The sequence below is a fragment of the Pseudonaja textilis genome, chromosome 6 (assembly GCF_049901715.1).
Source record: "Pseudonaja textilis isolate UNSWEBS1 chromosome 6, rPseTex1.2, whole genome shotgun sequence".
Lineage (NCBI taxonomy): Eukaryota > Metazoa > Chordata > Lepidosauria > Squamata > Elapidae > Pseudonaja > Pseudonaja textilis.
This window is the reverse complement of record NC_141995.1, coordinates 25,592,955-25,618,171: the sequence shown is the minus strand read 5'-3', so window position 1 is coordinate 25,618,171 and position 25,217 is coordinate 25,592,955. Positions and strand designations below refer to the sequence as shown.

Below are 25,217 nucleotides of genomic sequence, written 5' to 3'. Positions count from 1 at the left end.
TTTATTTATTATTTACTACTGAATCATATTTTACTTCTCCCAGAAAATTTAATTCCTTCCTAAGTTTGAAATTCATCTCTCAAAATGTGCTAGTAAAAATAAATCTGCAAAATGATACTTTTATATAAGAAATACCTCATAGTAGTTTAAACTTCATGAAAGATCAATAAATGAAAAAATAAGAAAATGAAGTATATTATTTTCATATCATTCATAATATATATTCTAGGCAAATCAAACTATTCAAGCACAGAACACAATAAACAGATCATGTTAAGGATTGATATGCATAAAAAGCAGACATTACCAAAGCTTAGGATTTTTTCATATCTATTTTAGCAGGGTTCATAAGAGAACTGTATTACTAACCTACTAATCTTTTTTTCAAACTGACTTTCCTATTAATTTAAATGTGATTTAAATCATGTTAGGCTAGGTTTGTCAGTAAAAACAGAACTCTTTTTATGTGCACAAATAAATATTCTAACTACTTTGTAACTCTACAAGCAGGGGAAAGGGTTTCTTTTTTTTTCTTTTGACTCAATGCTCAAACTACTTTTGCTTTTTTTAATCTTAAGTGAGAAAAATACTAAGAAGTCATAGCATTGTATCAACTCAGAGAACGATTTACACATGTCTCTGAATTTGGGGCTGAGAATTTCTTATCAAGGTGATTTTCTTTTCTTTAAGACTATTGTGTGATCTTTAAATATTATATTGTGTGATCCTACATAGATATTATTTATAATAATTCTGTACTGGTTCCTATATGAAAGTGGTATGCCTGTCAATATAAATTTCTGGAATTACAAATATTGCTGCAGTTCTGGATTTGGGCAGGGAAATAGGATGGTTTATTGTTGTAATGGACCGTAGTGGATGGAGGGAGGCAATACCAACCATTGCTGACATGCTTATCAAATAGAATGCAGCAAACATAAATACTACAACTCTGAAAAGTAATAAGAATACTATTATGCGAAAGCCCTGTCATTAAAACAAAAAAGCCCACACCATGGTCAGTAGTATGAGCGTTAATTTATCTAGCCTCCACTACTTTTCTTCTGCTTTCTAATTCTATCTCATACCAACTATGCTCAATATGGGTTCCTTACTCTGCCCAAAGATACAACTAATTCAAGCCAGCATTCAAAAATACAAGCATGATTTACATATCTCAGTCATCATATCACCAACAATTTAAAGGTTCCCAGAGTTTATGGGAGATATAAAATCAATACCATGAGTAGATAGAAAATCCAATTTACTTTTAACACATAAAAGTGAAAAATTGTCTTTTTTCTGACATGCTTTCAAAAAAGCTTTTTTAAAGTTAAAAATACTATAGGTAAGTTCCAAATAATTTCAAAGTGAGTCTAACGCTATACTGTAGATCTCAACGTTTCAATCTTTCTTTATCCACTCTGAGTTTCATACAAAACAAAGCTGTGTGCATTCTTTGAATACATACTTTAAATCAAATCACTTCCTGGCAAATATAAGAGAAAGAAATGGAAGCATTGCCAGATTTTATTTTCATGGGCTCTAAGATCATTGCAGATGGAAACTGCAGCCATGAAATTAAAAGATACTTGAGAAGAAAGCTATGGCAAACCTAGACCTTGTCAAACAAAGGTCTACATAGTGAAAGCTATAGTTTTCCCAGTAAAATTGTATGTGAGAGTTGAACCATAAACATCTAAGAATTGATGCCTTTGAATTGTGTTGTTGAATTGTGAACGGGCAGGAGCTACCACGCGCCTCCACCTTCAAGTACCTGGGAACTACTCTTGGGGAAGAAGGCCTACTACAAACTGAGGTGGCAGCCAGGATCAATGCAGCGTGGGGCAAATGGAAGTCCGTCACGGGCGTCCTCTGTGACAAGAAGATGCCGTGCGCCTGAAGGCGAAAATCTATAACTCTGTGGTGCGCCCGTGGCCATATACGGCGCAGAGTGCTGGCACGACCAAAGAAGCCGAAAGCAGACTCCAGATAATGGAGATGCGAATGCTCCGATGGTCGGTAGGCCTCACCCTACCGATCGCGTCAGGAACGAAGAAGAAGTGCGAGAGCGGTTCAACGCCGTGCCCATCCCCACGGTCATGAGGCAGTCCTGGCTACGATGGTTCGGCCACGTGAGCCGCGCCAAGGAAGAATCCATCATCAAATCTGTAATGAAGGTGACTGTCGGAGGAGTGAGACCGCGTGGTAGACCTAAACAACGCTGGATGGACACGATCAAGGCCGATCTAGAGATCGCGAAGGCAGACCCGACACACGTGGCAGACAGAGAGGTGTGGAAGCAGTACTCAAGGACATTAGCGGACCTCGCCCGAGCGCGAGACAAACGCTGAAGAAAAAGAAGAAGAAGAAGAAGAAGAAGAATTGTGTTGTTGGAGAAGACACTTGTAGACCCTTGGACTGCAAGGAGATCCAATCAGTCAATCTTAAACAAAATCAACCCTGAGTCTTTGCTGTTCTTCAGAAAGACAAATACTGAATCTGAAGCTCAAATATTTTGGCCACAAAATGAGAAGAGAGGATTCATTGGAAAAGACCCTAACATTGGGATAGATTGAAGGCAAAAGGAGGACAACAGAGGATGAAATGGTTAGAGTGTCATTGAGTTTAGGCAGTGTTTAGGCATGAGTTTAGGCAGTGGAGGACAAGGGGACCTGGCATACATGGATCATGGGGTCATGAGGAGTTGGACACAACAACTAAACAACAACAAAGAACAAAGTTACAAAGCTACTATTCAAGAAGGTCCGGTCAACCCCTCTGATCAAATGATCTGGGATTGAAGAAAGATGGGAAGCTAAAATCCACAAAACTTCCTTATTTAGGCCTAAATAGGCTTGATTCAGTAAGCTTGATTCATACAATTTTAGATCTATATATTTAAGACCATGGAAATAGTATCCAGAATCTGGATGAAAAACATTACTACAAATGCCTGAATATCCTTCAAACGGACAACATCAAGCACACAAAAGTCAAAAAGAAGGTTAGAAATGAATACATCATGACTGAAGATCTTAAAAGTCCAAAATTAGCAGAGGAAATATCATCAAGGCAATTACTACCTGGGCAATTCCAGTCATTAGATACACAGCTAAAATACTGAACTGGACTCCAGCAAAACTAAAAGTCCTGAATAAGAAGACCAAAAAATAATATTAATGAATCATGCCCTTCATACACACAGCAATATTGACAGAGTCTACTTACTAGGGAAAACGGTAGACATGGAATGTTGCAAATACACCAGATAGCTGAAGAAAGAAAAACAGCACTGGAAGAATATATGAAAGACAGTGAAGAAGATATACTGAAGCTAGTATGCCCTAAGGTCTTATTCAGTACTAGAGACACCAAACTGTCCTCAAAAAAAGACCAAATGAAGGCTAGAAAAGACACATGGCAAGAGAAGGTATTTCATGGCCAGTATGCAAAAAATGCAGGCAAGCAAATAACAACAAGAGCCAGGAATGGTTAAGAGCAGGAAAATTGAAGAAAGCACAGGGACTAATTCTGGCCACACAAGACCAAGTCTTAAGACCAAATGCATAGAAAGCAGAATTGAGAAAAAAGCAAGAGACAGCAAATGATGCCACTGCAAAGAATCTGAAGTAACAGTGGACCACCTAGTTACACAGAGGAAGGACACAGAGACTGACTATAACAAATGATGTGACAAAATAGTAACAATCACATATTGGAATATCCACACTGCAGCAAATATCTGCAAAAGTCTACCCGGACAAAGAAATTGAAGTCTTGCAGAAGTAGATTACAGATTATAGATTAACAGAGTTGGAAGGTACCTTGTAGGTTATCTAGTCCAATCCCCCGCCTAAGCAGACCCTACACCATTTTTGACAGATAGCAGTTCAGTCTCTTCTTGAAAATTTCCAGTGATGAAGCTCCCACAACTTCTGAAGGCAAGCTGTTCCATTGGTTGATTGTTCTCAATGTCAGAAAATTTGTTTCCAGGTTGAATCTCTCCTTGTTCATTTTCCATCCATTATTCTTTGTCTGACCTTCAGGTGCGCTGGAAAATAGCCTGACCCCCTCCACTCTGTAGCAGCCTCTCAAATATAGTAGTTCAGACAATAGAGAAAAACCAGAAGGAGAGAATAGCAAAGAACTAGAATCGCTACTGAACCATTCTTATTCCCAAACCAGGCACCTGAATATATAACCAACCATAATAATACATTTAGTATGCTAGCTAACTCCCAGAGAGTCTGTCTTCCATTTGTCATGCCAGCATTCACATTTCTAATTTCATTCTACAATGACTTATATAAATTGCTGATAATAGGTAAGATCTCTAGAGATTGCCAACTCATATTTGAATGAGGACACAACATTCTAAATCGATGAGAATATATCGTTCTAAATCAAACTGATTCTTTTTCTAATAGACTGTTAAACCCTTGATGTTAAAAACAGATAATAGGAAATGACAAAGTAGGCTTGTTTTTCCTTTGAGGTCAGAATTTTTTCCTGTTTTTCTCTCTTCCACAACTGCTTTTTCTAACTATATCTATTTCTTCTAAATGTACAAATTCTATTTCTCGTTTACATTAGATTATACCAGTTTACCTTTAGCTTCAACCTATATTTATTAACTCCAAATAGTACTTATTACATATACCAAACACTTCTCAAATTCCTAACTACTTTGATTATATTTTGGCATTTTATTTGAAACTTATTTAGTACACTGACATCAGGATTTCAAAAGTGGCCATGCCTCATTGCCTCCACATAAGCAAGATATACAAATAATTACAAATAATTAATTCAGAATCAGACTACGCACTGTATTTCCACTGCCTTTCTGTAGTTGTAAGCATGCAAAACTTGAGATTATGTGATAAATAACTTAGGTTCAGTTATTTAGAGGCAACTACATGTTCACATGCAACCCTGTATATTTTAAAGGAGGGTAGCTCCAAGTGTCATATTCAGGGATGAGATACGACAGGGTTAACTACCGGTTCGGGATTTACAAGGTTCGGTGATTTATGATGTGCTTCCCTGCACACTGCGAACCGCGCCTGTAAATCGTCATCAGCACGCTGCGTGCAGAGAAGCAGCCTTTGAAACAGGCCTCTTTTTTCTGCTTTTTTAACTGCAGCTGTGCCTCGTTTGGCAGCTGAAGTTGAAAAATCAGGAAATAAAGATCAGGTAAGAGCCCAGGTGGGCAAAAACATCAGCAGACATAGAACCAGTTCTTCAGAGCTACCGGTTCTACAGAGGTGGACGAAACCAGTAGAAACCCACCCCTGGTCATAGTGGATAAAGATTAGCAGCTAAGGCTTCCATACATTTCCATCACTAATTATGCTGGTTGAGGCTGCTGAAAATTGTAATTCAGCGATAGCTGCAGGGCAATGTGTTTCCCAGTCTTCTTCAATCATACATACAAGAAAAAAAAGTACGGCAAGGAAAAACAAGGGCCCACAGAGCAGAGAAACTGTTCAATGCCTAGTATAGTGGTTTAAATATTCAGATGTACTTTTATCATCATTTAAAATCTGTGCTTGTTTGGTTGGCATTTATATGAGTGTTGGTCTCCACCAGATATTTCTCTAGCCTGCAGCCTTTCCCACTGTTGCCAATTTTCAATAGGTAAATAGTTATTTTTCACTTTGGATGTGCCCAATTTGCTCTCCCTCATTTGCCTGCCCATTTGCAGTTCCTGAAACTTCTAACCAAAATCACCATAAAGCTCAAACTGTGTACTCATGATTTAGTGCTCAACCAAAGCAAAAAACAAAACAACCCCCCCTTTTTTTTTGGAACAGAAGTTTGAAAGATTGTGTTACAGAAATTAGTGCCATGAGTGGTTGATAAATTTAATGTTCGGATTTGAAGTTTGCATTACGATGCCATAAAATATCCTCCTTCCCAGTTTCATAGCCTGTCAACCTCCCCTGTTTATCATATGCATGCTCAACTACCAATTGAAGCTAACATATGGATCTAGCAGAATATATTTTATATATATATTTTACTACACTATTTATATATTGTATTTACTATATTGCTATACTATATTTATATACCATATTTACTATTTATATAATATATTTTACTACACCAAAGCTTCTGTCACCATAAATATATTGGCAAAAAAATTCATAACATAGTGGCATTTTGTTTATTACAAAGGCACAGATTTGAAAAATCACTCTAGAATAGCAGCAATTACAACTGACACAGACAGAAAACTAAAGGTGATGTCTGACTTGTATAAAAACATTGCAGTAATAAAGGAAGGAAATGAGAAAAGTACTAGAGAGCGAGTGCAGTAGAAAACTATTTGAAGGAAATGTTACCAGGCTAGGTTTAAAAAAAAAACCACAAGAACTATTTTCCTTTCTTCTCTATAAAACTCTCCAATTATCTAGGTTAGGTCATGCTGTTTTTTTTTTCCTGAAAAAAGCTTGCATAAAGAAATCCTTTATCAGTGTTGTCATTAGGGCAGAACTTCTAAGTTTTACACAGCAGATTGAGAAAGAGCCCCTAGAAAAGGACATATACCTTTCTCCCAAAACAAACCACCAGAAAAAAAGCTTCGTATTTATCCTCTAGAGCAATAATTTGATTCTTTGGATTGTAGCTCTCCTATAAGATGCTCATTGGCCATGTTATTTGTAAACTATGGGTACTGTAGTCCATGAAAGATAAAAATTAAAATTTTCTTCTTGTGATGAAATGTTACCATTTCATTCTCTGTTCATGATTTGATATCTGGCACAAATGAATGGACATATCCTTTAGACCAGGGCTGTCAAACTCCCGGCCCATGGGCCAGATGCATCCTACACTGGCCACACTCATGCCCAGTTTAGCGAGGGGGGAAAAAGTCCTGATACGTCATGTGACGCCACCGTGACGACATGAGTTTGACACCCCTGCTTTAGACTAAATGAAATAAGGAGCATATTTGTGGTCATAAGTTAAGAAATACCTGTAATTTTTATGTAAGTGAGGGATAATGCATTCCCTTCTTCTATATAGCCAAAAAGGTCAGAAATTTCACTTCCACCTATAAATTAACTGGTGATTATAAATAACTAGCTGATAACCCGGCGTTGCCCTGGTATTTATTTATTCCAATCCTGTATTAGACGGGAAAAGGAATGACTTACATCTATAGTGTCAAATCAAAGTAATAGTAGAATATAAAAAATATGTTTTTTAAGAACCGATCCCCCTTACCAGAGAGGGCCTCCTTGTGGAGTACTGTGAAGCCGTTATCATGGCAACTCCATTGTGCTGTACAGTGGAAGCCATTTTAAGGCACAACAGGCTGTATCTTAACAGAACTTGAATCCAAAATGCACACTATCACTGTCAAAAGTACTGTGATTTGACACTATAGATATACTTCATTCCTTTCCATTTCAGCGGCCCAGGTGTTCCAGAGTTATGCTGGAACACACACACACATACACACAAACACACACACACACACACACTGAGGGGTTTTAGGGGTGTCTTACACCCACAGTATTTTGTTCCAGATAGTAAGTCATCTGTGTACCAAGTTTGGTTGAAATTGCTAAGACGTACCAGAGTTATGCTGGAACATACATACATACATAATACATACATACAGAGAGAGAGAGAGAGAGAGACAGACACACACACATCCATTTTTAGATAGATAGATAGATAGATAGATAGATAGATAGATAGATAGATAGATAGACAGACAGATAGACAGACAGACAGACAGACAGACAGAGTTAGTCAAAATAAGAAATCACAAGAATGTTTGGAGTTGTAAATAATGGCTGGTCTAAGAGGCCCTTTTCATGATCACTTGCATTTTTGGTTATCTCTCAACTGCTCTACTACACAGTTTTCCTAACGGAGGCACCTTGCAGGTTTGTAGATTTCTTCCGCCAAATAGATCACAATGTTGAACATTCTGGTGCCTAGGTTTAGAAAGACCAGTTTAGCATAAAAGGTGAATTCACCAAAGCTAAACTACAATTAGTTGCATATGGAAGGAAAAACTTTGTATAGAAGATACAAGTCATACCATAGGAGAGGAAAAGCAGATGGAACTCAACTTTATTGATTTGATTACACACTAAATTTAACAACTCTTTGAGTTTATTGTGCAACATAAACCATAGTTTAGAGCTCTATAAATTAAAATTCTATGTTTCAACATGCCACTAGCATTTTTAATTATGGGAAATCAAAGTATACCTTAAGCTGCTATTCAAATAGATTAAATGACTTCTTAATTTATAAATTCCATGTTTTTTATGGTATATTATAACAGTGGCAATCTTTTCACATCTCTTTTGGGGATTACCACAGGAGTGACATTACAACACTTAAAATAAGCCATTATACTTACATTTGTTCTACACACATAGTATGTAGTTATTGATTAATTAACCAATGGATTATTTTATTAATGCTTTTCTATCAACTAATAATCATTATTAATAGTTTGATGTGTGCTGCAGCTTATGTCAAGCTTTTTAAATAATTAAAAAGTTATTTTCAGGGGATATATTTTCAACTAGTTATTAGTGAAAGTTAATGCTGAGCAGCTTCATGAATTTACTGAAAACCTAAAGTAAAACTCAGCTACAGTTAATTCAGAGTAATGGCAACCTATTATGACATTTGCAGTTCTTAAAAATATTTTATAGTGAATGAACGAAATATAGTTTTAGAATGTTTTTCCGCTATCTCTATACAAATAATCTTATGTGAAGTGTCCAAGCAAAATAAAAATAGCATACACACAAGGAACAAACTGATCTAATAGATGAGATCAGTTCCAATTATTGCATCATTTGGCTAAAAACTAAGAAACATATACTACACCAGGCAACAATGCCTATTTTTTAAAATAACTACAGCCTATTAATCACAAGGCTACTGTTAAGTAAAGCCTTAAATGCAGACTTTAAAAAGCGCTTCCAAATGTATGTTTATTCATACTATAATAATCTTAGGAGATCATAATTTCTTAGTAAAATCAGAATTAGCATTACTTTTCCCTTTGCATGTAAAACATCAGTTAATGTCACTTAACAAAACTCAGTGAACCATTTTGAAATTAAACAAAAAACAGCATGGAATCCCTATAATAGTTCCAGGTTTTATCTTTATTTATTTCATTTACTGAGTAAATTTATATACTGTCCATCTTGCTATTTTAGGGTGGTTCTGGGAAGTTTGCAATATAATAAAAATATAGATATAGAAAATTATTATAAATATAATTAAGAAAATTGTCTTTTATACAGATTCCTTTTTTTCCAGCATTCTAAATAGTGAAGGCTCAAGCTAAAAGAGACAACGGAGAAGAGCTAATAGCAATGTATCTGGGACATGGTGGTTCAGGATTCTGAATAGGTATTATAGGTAAAAACCGCTAAAAACTTCAGGATTCAAGATCAGGACAATGGACAGCAGCCCAGCATCTAAGATAAAAACAATGTATGCTCCTTCTGGTAAGTCCACCCATTTAGACTCTATACAAGTTTTTACAGATTCAGTTGTCTTTTCTTTGAAGACAATAGGAATTGGGCTTGAGGAATAGGGATTTTGATGGAAAATAGTTCTTATAATGTTTCAAATCACTGGTTGAATCTGGAAAGCATTCATAAAAGAATATACTCAATTTGAGTTAACTATGGCTAGCCAACCCTGTGTAAGTGAATACTAACTCTGGTATACTCTGCTCTTACAGAATTATAAAGAATTATTCCTGAATGGCCTGGAGGACTTACCAAGTGATACTTGGTAATTGATAATTTCGTTGAGGACCTATATTCATGGTAACATAGCAAATAAGATGGGCCAGTTACGTTTTATAAAGCATCTATAAAGACAAGTGGAAAGCTTTTGGACAGTGCTTAATCTTCTATTAAGAAGAACAAACTAAGTGATAAAGAGATAAAAAGAAGCAGGTGAATTCACAGAAAAAGCATAGACATGAACAGGTGAGTCACATAAATTACCTTTTTCTTACTTTTCATTAGAAAGATCAGATTTCCTTTCAGATGACAACATTTCTCTTCTGGCTGTGTGGAACAAAAACAGTTTCAGTTTTAATAGTCTTTCTTAATGCATTGATTCTTAAAAATAATAAAATTGGGAATCATTAATTAAAAATAAGTATTCATTAGTAAAAGTTAGATTTTTACACAGGCCTTTTATGCAGCAGAATGAATATGACATCCAGTGTAGCAAGGTGATATTTCCACTACAATATTTATTATTACTACCATCTGAATATATCGAATACCCCCAAACAATTATATTTGCAAAATTAGAAGACTGTGTGTAGCATTAGACTGGCTTTAAATGAATTTATTTACTTATAAAAAAACAGCCAATTTTTTCTGCCTTTTGTTTCCCATAAATAGCACATAAATAATTATCCATTTTTGCTCTTGAGACATCCAATAAGGGTTGGGTGCCCTAAACAGAGCCATTTGATGGCTATCAGTGGATGCAATAAGGTTGAAGAAATATTAATGCTTTGCCATCCTTATTGAGGTTATCCCTAATTGGCAAGCAAAGAGCACCTCAGAAACAGCATGCAGAGAGTAGCTGCACAGAAGAATACAATCCAAGGCTTCTGCCACTTACCCATCCCAGGCAAATATTAGGGCCTCAACCAAACTGCCCACCAGAACCTCTGGGAAAATCCCAAGCTCTCTCTGGAATCCTATTTGATCCATCAATTGCATAGAGCAGGCTGATCAAACAGGCCCTGTCTCCTTGCAGGAAGGCATGACACCAGTGAGTTGAAAGAAAACCAGAAAGGAATCTGTCCATGGCAATGAACAAATATTAATACACTCCACTACCAAATCACATCTCAATATACTTAAAAATATGTGTGGCCTGCAGTGTAAGTTGAATAAATCAAAGACTCGGGACAGGTCCATGGTTGCCATGAATTCTTCGCTTAAGCCCAACTTCAGTCAGAATGCCTCACATCTGGGTTGGTGTGGAGTAAAACCTATAACAATTCATGGATGACAATAGCCACTCCTCTTCCCCATCATGGACTCTTGTTTGGTACAGAGCAGGAAACCTGGATTAATTTCTGAGAGGGTAACCTCTTCTCTAGGCCAAATCAGGTCTCAGTAAAATTTGCCACATCTGTGTCCTCCTCCAAGATAAAATCATGGATTTTATAGCTTTATATTATTATATAAGAATCTTATCTATTCACTGACCAAAGAAAATTTTCTTCTTGCCTGCAATCAGTAGAAAAATTAACCATTGTTCATGTAATGTAAGGCTCAAATAATTTGAATAATAAAATTCTCAAAAATCTGAATGGAGACACTGGTTTTAAGATTAGGGGAAGTGCCTATTCTAACATTTCTTCCACATATTCGGTTGTGCAACTGCATGTTTGTCCATGGATAACTCCAACTGGGTACCTCTAGCATCAAGCCTCATTAATCTGTTTCTGCCCTACATTATAAATCATGTCAGAAAATATGACTGCTCTGTTTCTAAATTAAACATAAAACAAAGATTTTTTTCACCTATATAAAATAATCCAGTTAACAACCAATAATAGCAGGATTAATCTGCCAGCATGAGCCTAATTCACCACAGCTATGGAAGAAGAACAATCACTTCAAAGATGTTTAGCAGCACTCAACCATTAGCAAAGAAGAAAATGGATGATACTCAGAAGTGTGTGAATAATAAGATTGTAAGCTGACAAGAGCTGCCAAACACGTTTGCAGACAACTGACAATTGCCTGTTATTTTTACTTCTATATTTCCCATTCCTGAATATTCAGCACATCTCCCATGAAGATTTCTTTCCTTGTCAAAACCAGATGACGGCCTTCCAGCCACAAAAATCAATTCATTAGTATTAAATTGCATCCAGCTGTTATGCACTTCATTGATTATAAAAAGGTCTATGACTGTGTTAGTCACATTAAACTATGGAGTGTGCTTGGAAAAATGGGAATCCAAGAACATTTCATTGTCCTCATAAGAAATCCATACACATGTCAAAAAGCCAAACAGACAAGCCATGCCAGAAGACTGACCCCAGGTTGGTAAAAGAGTGAGACAACCTGTATATTCTTCCTTTTGTTATTCAGATTATATGATGAATATCTCTTAGGGGAAACTAGGCAGGAAGAAAATGAGTGTGGTTTCAAAACTGGATGAAAAAGCATCAATAACATGTACTATCCTGATACTATTCTAATAATAAAACACACACACAAATGCAAGGTCTATTAATAACAGTCAAGAAGCATAGTAAAAATGGGACTAAAATTAAATTTAAAGAAGACTAATGATAGGAGATAGAACAAACAGGCTTAGAATTGAAGATATCAAAGTAATGGATAACACCTGCCTTTCAAAGGTTAACCATTCATAATAAAAGAACAAGCAGTCAAAAATATCCTGCAAACTAGCACTTGGTAGAGCCACCACAAAAGTCTGCTCATTTTTTTTTTTTTTGCTGTTCTCCTTGATTGGTATGGCTACAAATAACTGCTCCTTGAATTCTGGAGTTGCTGCCAATAGCAGTGTGTCTAGGATTTTATGCTAGGTTCTCAACTACTTAGAGATACTGGTTGGCTAGTGTAGTCGCAGAGAGGAGAAGCCAACGGTTATGGCCAATTACAATACTGTATGTGCCATGCCTTTAGCTTGGCTTAGCCTGCCTCTGCAGTACAGAAAAAAGATGTTTTCTTTGATGTCTTTATAGATATATCCATGTGCAATTTAAAATTTAAAGTTGGGCTAAGCCATAAGTTTAAAGGTCAAATGTCATTTGAGAACTATCCCTGTGTATGAGTAAAAACTAATGCCAGCTAGTTTTGTAATAGTTTTGTAATTTTAGAAGTCATTTCTTTTGTTTTGCTGAAGATTGGAAACACTAGCAACAGTACTCAGTTGATTCATTCAAGAGAACTGAATTATTCTCCCTTGCTTTTTGAAATTTAGCATCAAAAAACAAAGCCTTTGTGGTTGTAATCCTACCACAATGGCTTTGTGGTTATAGTACTAAACCTGGGGAAGAAAAGACTCCTGATTGTTGGGTGAAAATTGAAAGTTACTTGGGATCATGAGGCATATTTTTACATTTCTGTTGGCTAACGTGAGTTAGTTTTGGCTAATAAAGCCAAATAAGATTTCTGGAGTCCAGATAAACTGTAAGAGCCTTAAATTAAAAAATGGGCGTTGGTACTTACCTGACACGCCAATTCTAGTCGAGCTGCGTAGAGCATCCAGAGAGTGGGAGGTGCTCTAGTCTTCACCAATTGCAGGCTGAGCTATAATTGAGGAACGCTCCTCCCACCACGTGGCTTCTCCATGCGTTCTCCAGTTTTTACGAAGACGAGAAGACAAACAACTATCCCCTCATCTTAACTATAAACAACACTTAACTACAAAAAAACAATATGAATTGTTGGCCGAAACAGGATTCCCCACCAGACGGACCAAATAGGGTGGGGCTGGATGCTCTATGCAGCTCGACTAGAAAGTAAGTAAGTACCAACGCCCATTCTCAATCGAGCTGCTCCGAGCATCCAGAGAGTGGGACATACCAAAGCATGGCCTGTCCTACGGGGAGGACTCCGTCTGGCTCGGAGCATGTTCTGGATCTCTCACCACTTGCTGAAGGACTCGTCTGCCAAAGGAGGCTTCTGCCGAGGCAAAAACATCGATTTTATAATGGCGAATAAATGAAGATGGAGACGACCAGGTAGCCGCTCTGCAAATATCATGAATAGGAGCCTGAGTAGCCCAGGCTGCAGAAGTAGCAGCACTCCTTGTAGAGTGAGCGGTTACTCCACTGGGAACAGGAAGCGCCTGTGACAAATAGGCCTTGGATATTGTAGCTCTAATCCAACGTCCAACAGTAGACGGGGAGACTTTGCAGCCCAGCGTCTTTGGTTGAAAAGATAAAAACAAAGCCTCCAACCTCCTGATAGGCTGAGTGTGACTGATAGATACGGAGCGCCTGTCTAACATCGAGAGTATGCCACTGCCTTTCTCTCTCTTGAGAAGGACTTGGACAAAAGTTAGGAAGGACAAGCTCCTATGATTTGTGAAAGGCTGAGTTTATCTTGGGCATGAAGGAGGGATCTGACCACAGGACCACCCGATCAGCGTGGAAAATGCGTAACTCCTTTCTAACGGATAGAGCTGCTATTTCAGATATCCGACGAGCCGATGTAATTGCCACAAGAAAAACCACCTTGAGTGTGAGGAGTTGGAGTGACGTCTCTCTTAGAGGCTCAAAGGGGGGCTTAGTTAGCGCCAAGAGAACCTTGTTGAGGTCTCAGGTCAGGTATCTGTGAACTACTGGAGGGTGCAAATTAGTGGCACCTCTAAGAAAAGCTCTAATGCGAGGATGGTGGGAAAGCGGGCCAGACAGGTTGCCAGAGATAACCGTAGATAGGGCCGCCACCTGCCTTCTTAAAGTGTTGGGGGAAAGACCTTTGCCCAATCCTTCTTGTAAAAAGGCCAGAATTTGTGCGATTGATGGAGAGATCGGATTAATGTGTAACTTGTGGCACCACTTACAAAGTATGTTCCAGGTGGCATTGTATATGCGAGTGGTTGAAGGCCGCCTGGCTGCCAGAATAGTGTTGATGACCAGATCGGACATGCCCTCCTTCCTTAAACGGTCCCTCTCAACCTCCAAACGGTCAGCTGAAGCCATTGTGGATTCGGATGCTGAAGAGGTCCCTGGGACAGCGAAATCTTGTCCGGTGGAATCCTCCAAGGAGGAGCCACTGACAGGTTGCGAAGGTCCGCAAACCAGGGCCTCCTGGGCCAATATGGGGCCACCAGAAGAAGTTCTGCTTTCTCGAGGAGTACCTTTTGAATCACCTTGGGCAGCAGCGGTGGGGGGGGAAGCGTATAGGAGCCCCGTGAGCCAAGGGCAACGCAGGGCATCGTGGTTCTCGGCCCCCTGGGTGGGGTATCGGGAGAAAAACCTCAGTGTCTGGGCATTGGATGGGGACGCAAACAGGTCCCCTAGCGGAAACCCGAACCTCCCTGAGGCCTCCCGGAAAAGGGAGGGATGCAGGCACCATTCGGACTGGTCAGCGACGGTTCTGCTCAACCAGTCTGCCTGAACATTGGAGGCCCCCGAGATGTGCTCCGCCTTTATGGATAGCAGATTGGCCTCCGCCCATCAACAGATCCGTTCGGCCTCTTTCATGAGCCTGATGGAGTGAGTGCCCCCCTGCCGGTTGATGTGGGTCTTGGTCGTAGTGTTGTCCGTCAAGACCAAGACGTGACGCCCTTGAACTTGAGGAAGAAAGGTGCGTAATGCCAGATATACTGCGTGGAGTTCTAACCAATTTATGCTGCAAGAGTGCTCGTTTACTGACCAGGTTCCTTGAGCTGACAGAGAACGAAGGTGGGCCCCCCAACCTGTTAGGCTGGCGTCTGTTGTGAGGGTGACTCTCTGGGGTTCTTTGAACGGATGCCCTTTGTTGGTAGTGGGTCTGGTCCACCAGAGTAGCGAGGTGAGAACCTTTGGAGCAGTGGTCCCCAACCTTTTTTGTGCCGCGGCCCGGTACCGGCATCACAAAATCATCCGCGGCCCGGTACCAGCATCAGCATGCATGGCAAGGCGAGCCAAGCAACCGGCCAGCCAGCCGTCCCCCGCTTCTCCCCGCCACCTTCAACTCCTCCTTTGTACCTGTGTCGATGGGCTTCGCGACAGCTTCGGGATGGTTGCTCGGCTCGCCTTGCCATGCATGCTGAAAGAATCCTCGCGCCTTAGTTTTGTTCGAAGCTGCCCCCCCCTCGATGAAACTAAGGCACGAGGATTCTTTCAGCACCCAAACACCGCTTTCTACCCGGAAAAGCTCACCGGAAGCACTTTTTCATCAAAACAAGATGGCGGCGCCCAGCAAACCGGCGGCCCGGTAGAAATTGTTCCACGGACCGGTACCGGTCCAGGGACTGGTGGTTGGGGACCCCTGCTTTGGAGGGATCCTTACTACGAATCTTGAATTGCTCCTTCGTGAGCGTTGATAAGGTAACAGGAACCATTGAAGGGACCTGGAATGAAATTGGGCCCAGGGAACAATGGATATAGATGAGATCATTTTCCCAAGCAATTTAGATAGGTCCAGCAATGAAGCTTTCTTGGCCCGCCTGATGGCCTCAATCAATTTTTGAATGCTAGCAAACCTTTCCGGGGAGAAGAAAACCTTTCTCTCAACTGAATCAATCACTGCCCCTAAATGAACTATTCGAGTGGAAGGGGTAAGCTGGCTCTTTTCCCAATTTACAAGGAAACCATAATCCTGAAGTACTGAAAGAGTGGTTCTGGTGTCCCTCTCAGCTTGGCTTTGGGTTGGAGAAAGAATGAGAATGTCGTCAAGATAGCAGTAAATACGGACAGGGAGTTGTCTGAGGTGAGCTGCTAAGGCTGCCCAAACCTTGGTGAAGGTCCTGGGAGCCGAGGGTAACCCAAAGGGAAGGGCTACATATTGATAATGACAGCCATTGTAATAAAATCTCAGACATCTAGAAAAGGAAGGGTGAATGGGTATATGAAGATATGCCTCAGAGAGGTCAATGGAAGTGAGCCAGTCTCCTTCCCTGGTGCCCTGTAGGATGGACTGAAGGGTATGCATTTTGAATTTATGATGAACAATATAACGATTGAGCCTTTTTAAATCCAAAATGGGCCTCCAATCCCCAGAGTGCTTAGGGACTAGAAAGAGGAGGGAATAGAATCCCTCTCCTCGTTGAGAAGGTGGCACGGGCTGTATGGCCTTAATATCCAACAGATGTTTAATGGCGGTCTCTAGGAGAGCGCGCTTGGTATGATCCCTGGAAATGGGAGAAACCATGAAGTGTTCAGGTGGAAGGACTTGGAACTGAAGGGAAAAACCAAATTGGACCGTGTCTTTAACCCAAGCATCAGACGTAGATGCTTCCCACTGGCTCGCAAAGAATTTAAGGCGACCGCCAATGGGTAACGGGGCTGAAAACCTATCTTGGATGGCGGGGAGTCTCACCTGCCGAACCCCGGAAGGGTCTTCTGTAACTACCCCCCCTCTGGATCTGTCTCCTGAATCGCCCCGGTCTCGATAGGCCGGGCGAAAGGTTGGAGATCTCTGATAACGGGGGGAGAAGGGAGTTTGAAAGGGGGTATGGAAGGAGCCCCTTTGAAAGGGCTGAAAGGATCTGGACTCTTGCCTACAAAAAAGAGCCAGAAGAAATTTCTTTTTGTTCCGGCTCTCCATCAACAATGGTTCCAGGGCCGGACCAAATAATTTAATTCCGGAGATGGGAGCTGAGGCCAGTTTCGACTTGTTTTTAATGTCGGCCTGCCAATGCCTAAGCCAAAGCAGCCGTCGGGCTGTAACATGAGAGGATATGGCCCGAGAGGAGAACTTCACCGAGTGAAAATTTGCATCGGCCGCAAACTCAGCTGCTGCTGTTAGTTTTGCAATATCTTGATGGGCCCTAGTATTAGATGGAGGAACATGCTGCTTCAGCTGTCGAAGTCACCAAATAGATGACCTAGTAAAAAAGGATGAGGCAGTGGCAGACCGAATGGCCCAAGCATCAAACTGGTGCGCCCGTCGCAGCGCCATCTCCACTTTCTTGTCCTCCGGCCTTAAGGCTTCCAGAGCGTCTGTGGGGTTAGACGAGGATGCCAGTCTGATAATAGGGTCATCCACCTCGGGGGTGTCTAGCATGGTGGAGAAGTCTGCGTCGAGATTAAAAAATCTCTTGTCCTGCCCTGAGGGGGCAGAGGGGAGACCGGAAGAGGCTAACTGTTTCGCCACTAGATCGGAGAAGATTGGAGGGACTGGCACAACTTCGGCCTCCACCGCTGGCTGCCTGAAAATGGCATCCTCTGGAGCCCCAGAGGCTGCTGGCGAGGAATCAGAAGATGGCTGGGGAGTTAAGCCTGAGATATTCTTTGCTTTGAACAGCAAGGACTTAAATAAATGAGGCTTGAACAGGCCTACAAGGGAGGGCTGGTCGGGGGAGATGCCCTCATCCTCCGACATGTCCCCTTCCAGCTGTTCCACTTTGGAAAAGGGCTCAGAATAATGGAAGGACCCCCTCTCTGACCCTTCCTCTGCCCCGTAGGGTGCAAAGACCATTTCTTCTTCCTCGTCCTCCTCTTCCTCCCCTTCTGGGAAAGGAGAGTCCCCTTGGGAAGGTACCTGTCTGTGGCGAGTCACCAGTCTGGGTAGAGGTTCTCCGGAGGCAGAATCAATCTCGGGTGCCATTGTTTGAGAGGCTGTCTTGGACAACTGTTGCATACCTTCCACGATCCCCTGGCGGATGGCAAGCTGCATCCATTCCTTAACGCTGTCAGGCATGATGCTAGCTGAAGGGTCTTCTGGGCGTAGGCCAGCAGCAGTTGGGGTGAAGGTCGCCTCTGGAGTTCGAGTGGCCCGGGGGCTCTGGACAGGTGTATTGTGCCTGGAGAGAGAAGGCTGTTCTGGCAAAGGGGGAGGTTGGTTAGAGGTAGAGGGAATAGAAGCTGGAATTACAAAATGAGAGTCCCTGAAGCGCCTATCAAACTCCTTTTCCAGAGCTCTGTGGTGCCTCAGGGCGTCCCTTTCAGAGGCTGTGGTAGGTTCCTTGGCCCTTTTGCGCAGACGGTGAGTTTTAGACTTAGCCTTTGGGGAAGGCCCTCTGGGATTTTCCTCTGCCATTATAACCAAAAGGTAGAAACAAGGTATATTGAATATGAAGGCAGTTGGCACGCCTAGGAATGCGGTCCACAATGGGAGCCGGGTATCCTATAGTTGAGCCACGTCCCCCTTTTGGAAAATTTTTTAGATAGCGATATATATATATTATTTATTTATTTTTTATCTATTTATTTATTTGGAAAAAGGAAAAAAAAACACCTCTAAGGGTATACAATAAAAAACTGCACCAAATGACCCCAAAAAAGGAACTAAATTATTAATAAAATATAAATGGTTTTTTGTTTTTTTTTAAATAGGGAAAAATTAAGATGAGAAAACTATCTCTAAACAACCAAATTTAGCCAAATGAACGCTGAGGCCAAACTTAAAACATGAAAAAATATACCAGGAAAGAAATTGTAAAGGCCTCTGAGGCTGCCTCCCAACAACCTGGGAAGTAGGTGCCTGTCTTCGCCTCTGAGCAGGCTGCGGAATGCCAACAATTAAAATGGGGCAACAGGGCACAAAGCCACAACACCCTTTCTGAAATAAAAGCTCCCACAGGCCTGTAGGGCCTGCTATGGGGCTCTATCAATGTCGCAGCAATTTGAGCCTGGGCAAAATGGCGCCCGCCACAAGGCACGCCTAAAAATGGCTACCGGGCTGGACGCAAGGCTCAGAGACGGAATAGCCCTAAGAAAAAGGCAGTCAGCTAAAAAGATTGAGCTGGATAAATGAGGGCTAGGAAAGGCGTTCGTGGGGGGAAGACACAACACGCGCTAGGAGAGCACGATAGCAAGCCTCTGCTTAAAAGCAGGAACGGCTTGAAAAGGCAGGAAAGAGGGAAGGGGGGGTGGGGGGAGCAAAGACTCTAAAACCCCTCTATCTCCCCCCTGAGGGGCGAAACTTCGCTCCTTTACACACAACTAAAACTCAAAAGCGCAGGGACCAAGGAAAGAAGCCAAAACGAAACGATCAAACCTGAAAGTGAAACAGAAATCCTGAAACGGCCAAGAAGAATGATCTATAGCTGCCTGTCTCTTGCGAGGCTGAGCTAAAAACTGGGGAACGCATGGAGAAGCCACGTGGTGGGAGGAGCATTCCTCAATTATAGCTCAGCCTGCAATTGGTGAAGACTAGAGCACCTCCCACTCTCTGGATGCTCGGAGCAGCTCGATTGAGAATAAATATAATTCTTCAGGGAGGTAGGAAAAGGAATGACAATGACAGAATCAAACGTTATTTCTGCTATTCATGATAATTTGCAATTATAAAAAAGCATTAGACATTTGCTTTTCAATTTTTCACACCAGATACTTTAAAGCTATGTTCAACTCTGACAAAATTGGATCACAACATTTTAGAGCTGTATCAGCATTAAGTTTAATTTAAAGTAGTTAAATCTGGCATTAACATTACTGCAAATGTCTTTTTTAGGTTATAAAAATTCTTGTATCTCATAAACATTAGGAAAGCTTTCTCTAATCAGCATTTCTTCTTTTGCAGCAATATCAACTTTGCTAATTTAGAGCTGCTATAACAAAAAAAATGTAGCAAGTTAAACAATTGTTATCTGTCCTTTTCCTCTTCTAGTTTTCAGACATTAAGACTTAAATAGTCAAGGCTAACAATGTTTTAAAGTTATTATTTATTTGTGAATGTCTAATAGGCATGATAGAAGCATTATCAATTGCAAAAATAGTTGCAAAAATAGTTGAAGTTTTAAACCTCTAATCTCTGGAGATCACTAAAAAGAAAAATTGGAATTTTAAAAAACATTATCACTGGCATACAATGGCCAGTTATGCATGCATTTGTTTATTATTATTACTATTATTATTATTACTATAATTTAATGACTATTTGTATTTGTATCCTATGGTCCGTTAATCTTACAGCATTTAAGGTGGCTAGGTGAAAAATAGCAGCAGAACAATAGGTAGTAAAATCAACAACCTTTTGAAAGGCCTTGCTAAATGAAACTGAACAGTAGGTAAATAATAATGATATTCATTTGTTAAGATAATCATTGCAAGGCAGAGTTCACATGACAGTAAACGATAAGTAACTTCATAAAAAACCAGAGTTTCTGTCAGAACAACAAAGTGCCCCAAACCCATATTTGAACCTAAAATAATAGAAACCACTTACTTCTAAATTATTTTTCACAAACACCTTAGATCCTAAACAACAAATACATATAATACATAACCAACGTGGTCACAAGCAAATATCCTGTCTTATCCCCTCAGAATTAGCCTGTAAATTCCTCACAATAATATCTTAAACCACAAAACTACCACTTCCTATTCCAGGTCATTCCTACTCAAGTGCACAACTGCACTGAATCTCTCAGCCACACATATTGCCTGCAGAACTGCCACAGCATCCAAGTTATCAAGCAGATGTTATCTTTGTTTTGAGCTTTAAGAATGGGCATTTGTTCATTAATTATTGTACTTCCATGTTGCTCTATTCGAAATCAGCTCCAAGCATTGAAACTAAGCAGCATCCTAGCCACTATCTTCATTCTATAAATCAGTGTTTCTCAACCTTGACAACTTTCAGATCTGTGGACTTCACAACTCCCAGAATTCCCCAATTAGCCTTGCTAGAAGAGCAACATGTAAATATGATAATTAATGAAAAAAGCTAAAAAAAAAGATGACACCTGCTTGAGAATTTGGATGTTACAGTAGTTCTAAAGCAGGGGTGTCAAATTGGTGGCTCGTGGCCCAGATGCATCATGCACAGTCCATGCCCATCCAGCAAGGGGGAAAATGTCACAATATGTCACATGACAGCAATATGACACCACAAGTTTGACACCCATGTTCTAGAGGAAATATTGTGAGTGACTGAGAAATTCAGTTGTACCCTAGAGTAGGATCAATCTAGAACAGGGGTGTCAAACTCATGGCGTCATATTGCCATCACATGTTTCACGATGTTTTTCCCACAAGCTGAGGTGGTCGTGTCCTGCACGTGATGTATCCAGCCCATGGGCCACCAGTTTGAAATCCCTGATCTAGACTGTTCTAGGTGGCTGCAACTCAGTGTTGAGTTTAAAAAACAACATCCTGGTTTTGCCAGTTAATAAAAATATTTTAAAATGCTTTTTCAAGTCACTCTTAGGAGGGTTCACAGATCAAAAGAAAAGGTATGATAATGCTTTTGTGTCCAGTTATGACCCTTTGTTCAACTAAGAAAGGTCAAGTACAAAAGTGTTCCAATAATGTTACATTCATGGACACCGATACTTTAATAAGTACATTTTTTCAATCTGCACATTCTTTAAATTCATATTTTACACTTTAGCATCCCATAAACCTGGGATTAAACACAGTGCTTAGTAGAATGTTTGGCTTTGCCATTGCATCTGGTAAATTATGGTTTCACATGATGCATAAATCCATGTAACATGGTTTGTAGCACTTGCAATTAAGTACCCTTTTTGTGAGTTGGAGCGCTAATCACAGTTGGGCAGGCAGACATAAAATTATGCATTGCAACATTCAAACATGAGCAAAAAAACAATCTCTTTAAACATTTAATTGAATAATTCAAGTCCTCCGTGGTTTTTTGTATATTGGTTAATAACAATATGCTTCTAAAATAGCTTCTAAGTTGCTAGCAGAATGCCAAAAGAAAGAGAACTGGCATTATTATGTTCTGATGCTGAAGTGCTGGGCTTGTTTGTTCAGTTCAGTGACAGTTATAATAATTGTAAGTTTACCTTCATGGTTCATGTGCAAATTGTTTCTACACTTCCCCCACTTTTCCTTTTTATCTATTCCATCTGTTTCTGTCATTTGCAATTCAACTGTTCAAAAAAATGAAAAGAAATGAAGGCTTCTGAAGTAGCAATGAAATCTCAGGACAGACAGAAAATAATAATAGGACTATTTTAAGTCCCATAAAGAACAAGAGTCATTAAGACAAACAAAAAGCTCTTGCCAGATTGCTAATCCTCGCAATGATCACTTCTTCATGATTCATACTTATTTAATTTCACTGTTCCAAATGGGAGGAAGGCAAGAAAAATGAAAGAGTTACTGGTTTTACTTTAAAACTGCTTTCTTACATTAGCTGAGTAAAGTGAGTCATGCAGTTCCCTAAAAAAATACTGTGTTCTTCTATAGAAGAGACTACATGACATACAGTGTTCACAACCAATCAATGCAGTAACACTAATTATGGATGGTAGGAAGAAAATATATATATGAGAAAAGGTAAAAAAAAGACTTTTGCAGTGATTGTTTAATCCTTCTTTAATAATGTTATAAAACTTACCTTGGAGAAGGAGAGCCATGTTAGTTTATGGTAGCACTTTTTCTGACTAACAATTTTATTAAACGTCTCATGGAGTCTTACACCTTTTAATAAAATTTCTTTGTTAGAAAATGTGCTCTCAGGCTCCTGATTTTTATACTACTTAGCTGTGAGCTATAGTTTGCACTGCATGATTTGATGATGCAGTCAAAATAGAGAATTTTTTTTAATGCAAGCTACAAAAGTATCTTTTCTTCAAAATCTCCAGACACCTATATTTGTTAATGATACTGTATATTGGCTTAGCAATACCTACCAGTCTCTGTGACTAGAATTCCTCCCTTTCAAGCATACAGGGGTGCTCCATCAACACCAGAACATATTTTCTCTTAGTCTCTACTTCTCTGCTCATCATCATTCATCACTATGACAATAAACTCCATACTCTAATTGTCCCTGTGATAATAATGGATAACCTCCATTCTTGCCAAAGTTATATAACCCACTCTCAATCATTCAATTTGGGCACCCCTTAACTGGATAATTTATTGGAACTGGACATTTTCTGTTTAACTGAATTAGTCTTGATAGCTGCATAGCACAGTTTAGGGGCTGTTTGACAGGAAGGAATCCAAAGGGCTGGTAAATCAGTGGAAGACTGTTGGTCTTTGGATCAGTGCTTTCATTGCAGCTGTTTTTGGACTTGGGTCCTTTATTTCTCTTCCTATTACCCTTTTTTCAGATACCATTTCCTGCTTGGCCAATGGAGAAGGAGTTAGTGATATATCCTTGCAGCATTCCCTTGCTTCAAGAGCTTAAGTAAATTCCAAACTGAATTGTTGACATAATTAGCGTAATTTTTGTTAAGAAAAATCCATTAGGTTGGTTAGCTGATTGAATCAAATATGTTGTTGGAACACAACCATATAACATACATGTGACTCTGCCAGTTTCTTATTGCCTTATACTCAAGTTTTTCAAGCTTTTTCACACAAATAACACTGGTTTTAAATGCTAAAAGTGCTATGTTACATTTTAGTCTGAAATTCTTAGTACCAGATAAGGGTTTTCAAAGACAGCTAAACTAAAGAACATTTCTAAAGTCAGATCACTTAAAATGGGCGTTGGTAGAAGTTACCGTGAACACCCTTTCTATCTATGCTGCATCGAGAACCCAGGATGGGTTGACTCCTTCCTATGAGGTCATAGCTGAGTCTGTACTAAGATATAAAAGCCAGCCCCCGGGAGAGACCCCAGTTTGGCGAAGATACTTGACAGACTGAAAAGTATCTCTGAAAGCCCAAAATAAATACAAAAATATGTCTTACCCTCTCCGGACGAATCAAGGGAGGGGCTGGGCTCTCTCACAGCATAGATAGAAAGGGTGTTCATGGTAACTTCTACCAACGCACATTCTCCTCCATGCTGCATCGAGAGCCCAGGAGGGGATATACCAAAGGTTGCATGTCCACGGGCAGGTCCTCGTCCAACTCATCACACCGACTGTGGAACCACTCGTTGAAGCACCGGTCTGCCGAAGGCTGCAGTCGCCGAGGCAAAAGCATCCAGACGGTAGTGTCTGATGAAAGGAGACGGGGATGTCCACATGGCCGCACGACAAATCTCCTCCTAGGATGCTTGGGTCACCCAGGCAGTTGAAGTGGCCGCGCTTCTGGTAGAGTGTGCCGTCAGACCTCGGGGAACTGGAACGGCCGCAGCTTTGTAGGCCTGCTCAATGCAAGACCTGACCTACCTGCTAATAGTAGGAGAAAAGGCCTTGTGCCCCAAGTGAGAAGGGAACAAGGAAACAAACATGGCTTCCGACTTCCTGAAGAAGGAATTCTGCTTAATGTATATTCTAAGAGCCCTTCTTACGTCTAGCGTGTGCCACTGCCGCTCTAAGTCATGGTGCGGGAGACGACAGAAGTCAGGCAAAGCAATGTCCTGGGACCTTGTTAATCAGGTGTTAACCTTCGGAATAAATGAGGGGTCCAGACCAAGAAGAACCCTATCATCATGAAAGGAACAAAGGTCCTGTCTGATGGAAAGAGCAGCAAGCTCGGAAACCCTCCTGGAAGAAGTGATGGCAACAAGGAACACTACCTTCAGAGTCAGGAAACGGAGAGACACTGTTCTAAGGGGTTCAAAGGGGGGCTTTGTAAGGGCATTAAAAATCAAATGAAGGTCCCAGGAAAGATACCTGTGAACCACTGGAGGGTGCAGGTTAGAAGCCCCTTTAAAAAACCTCCTGACTGG

At 40.4% G+C, this 25,217-nt stretch overlaps 1 protein-coding gene across 15 annotated transcripts in view; it reads right to left on the bottom strand.

The window, feature by feature from the left end:
- INPP4B (inositol polyphosphate-4-phosphatase type II B) overlaps positions 1–25,217 on the bottom strand; it is a 226,777-nt gene that overhangs the window by 187,789 nt on the left and 13,771 nt on the right. For 7 of the 15 annotated variants that reach the window (XM_087936104.1, XM_087936099.1, XM_087936108.1 and 4 more), the window contains exon 2: positions 10,017–10,079. The exons of 1 other annotated variant lie outside the window; for it this stretch is intronic. The gene's annotated coding sequence lies outside the window, so the exon portion shown is untranslated. The remainder of the gene's footprint in view (positions 1–10,016; positions 10,080–25,217) is intronic. 7 more of the 15 variants (XM_087936103.1, XM_087936110.1, XM_087936098.1 and 4 more) reach the window with 1 other exon arrangement.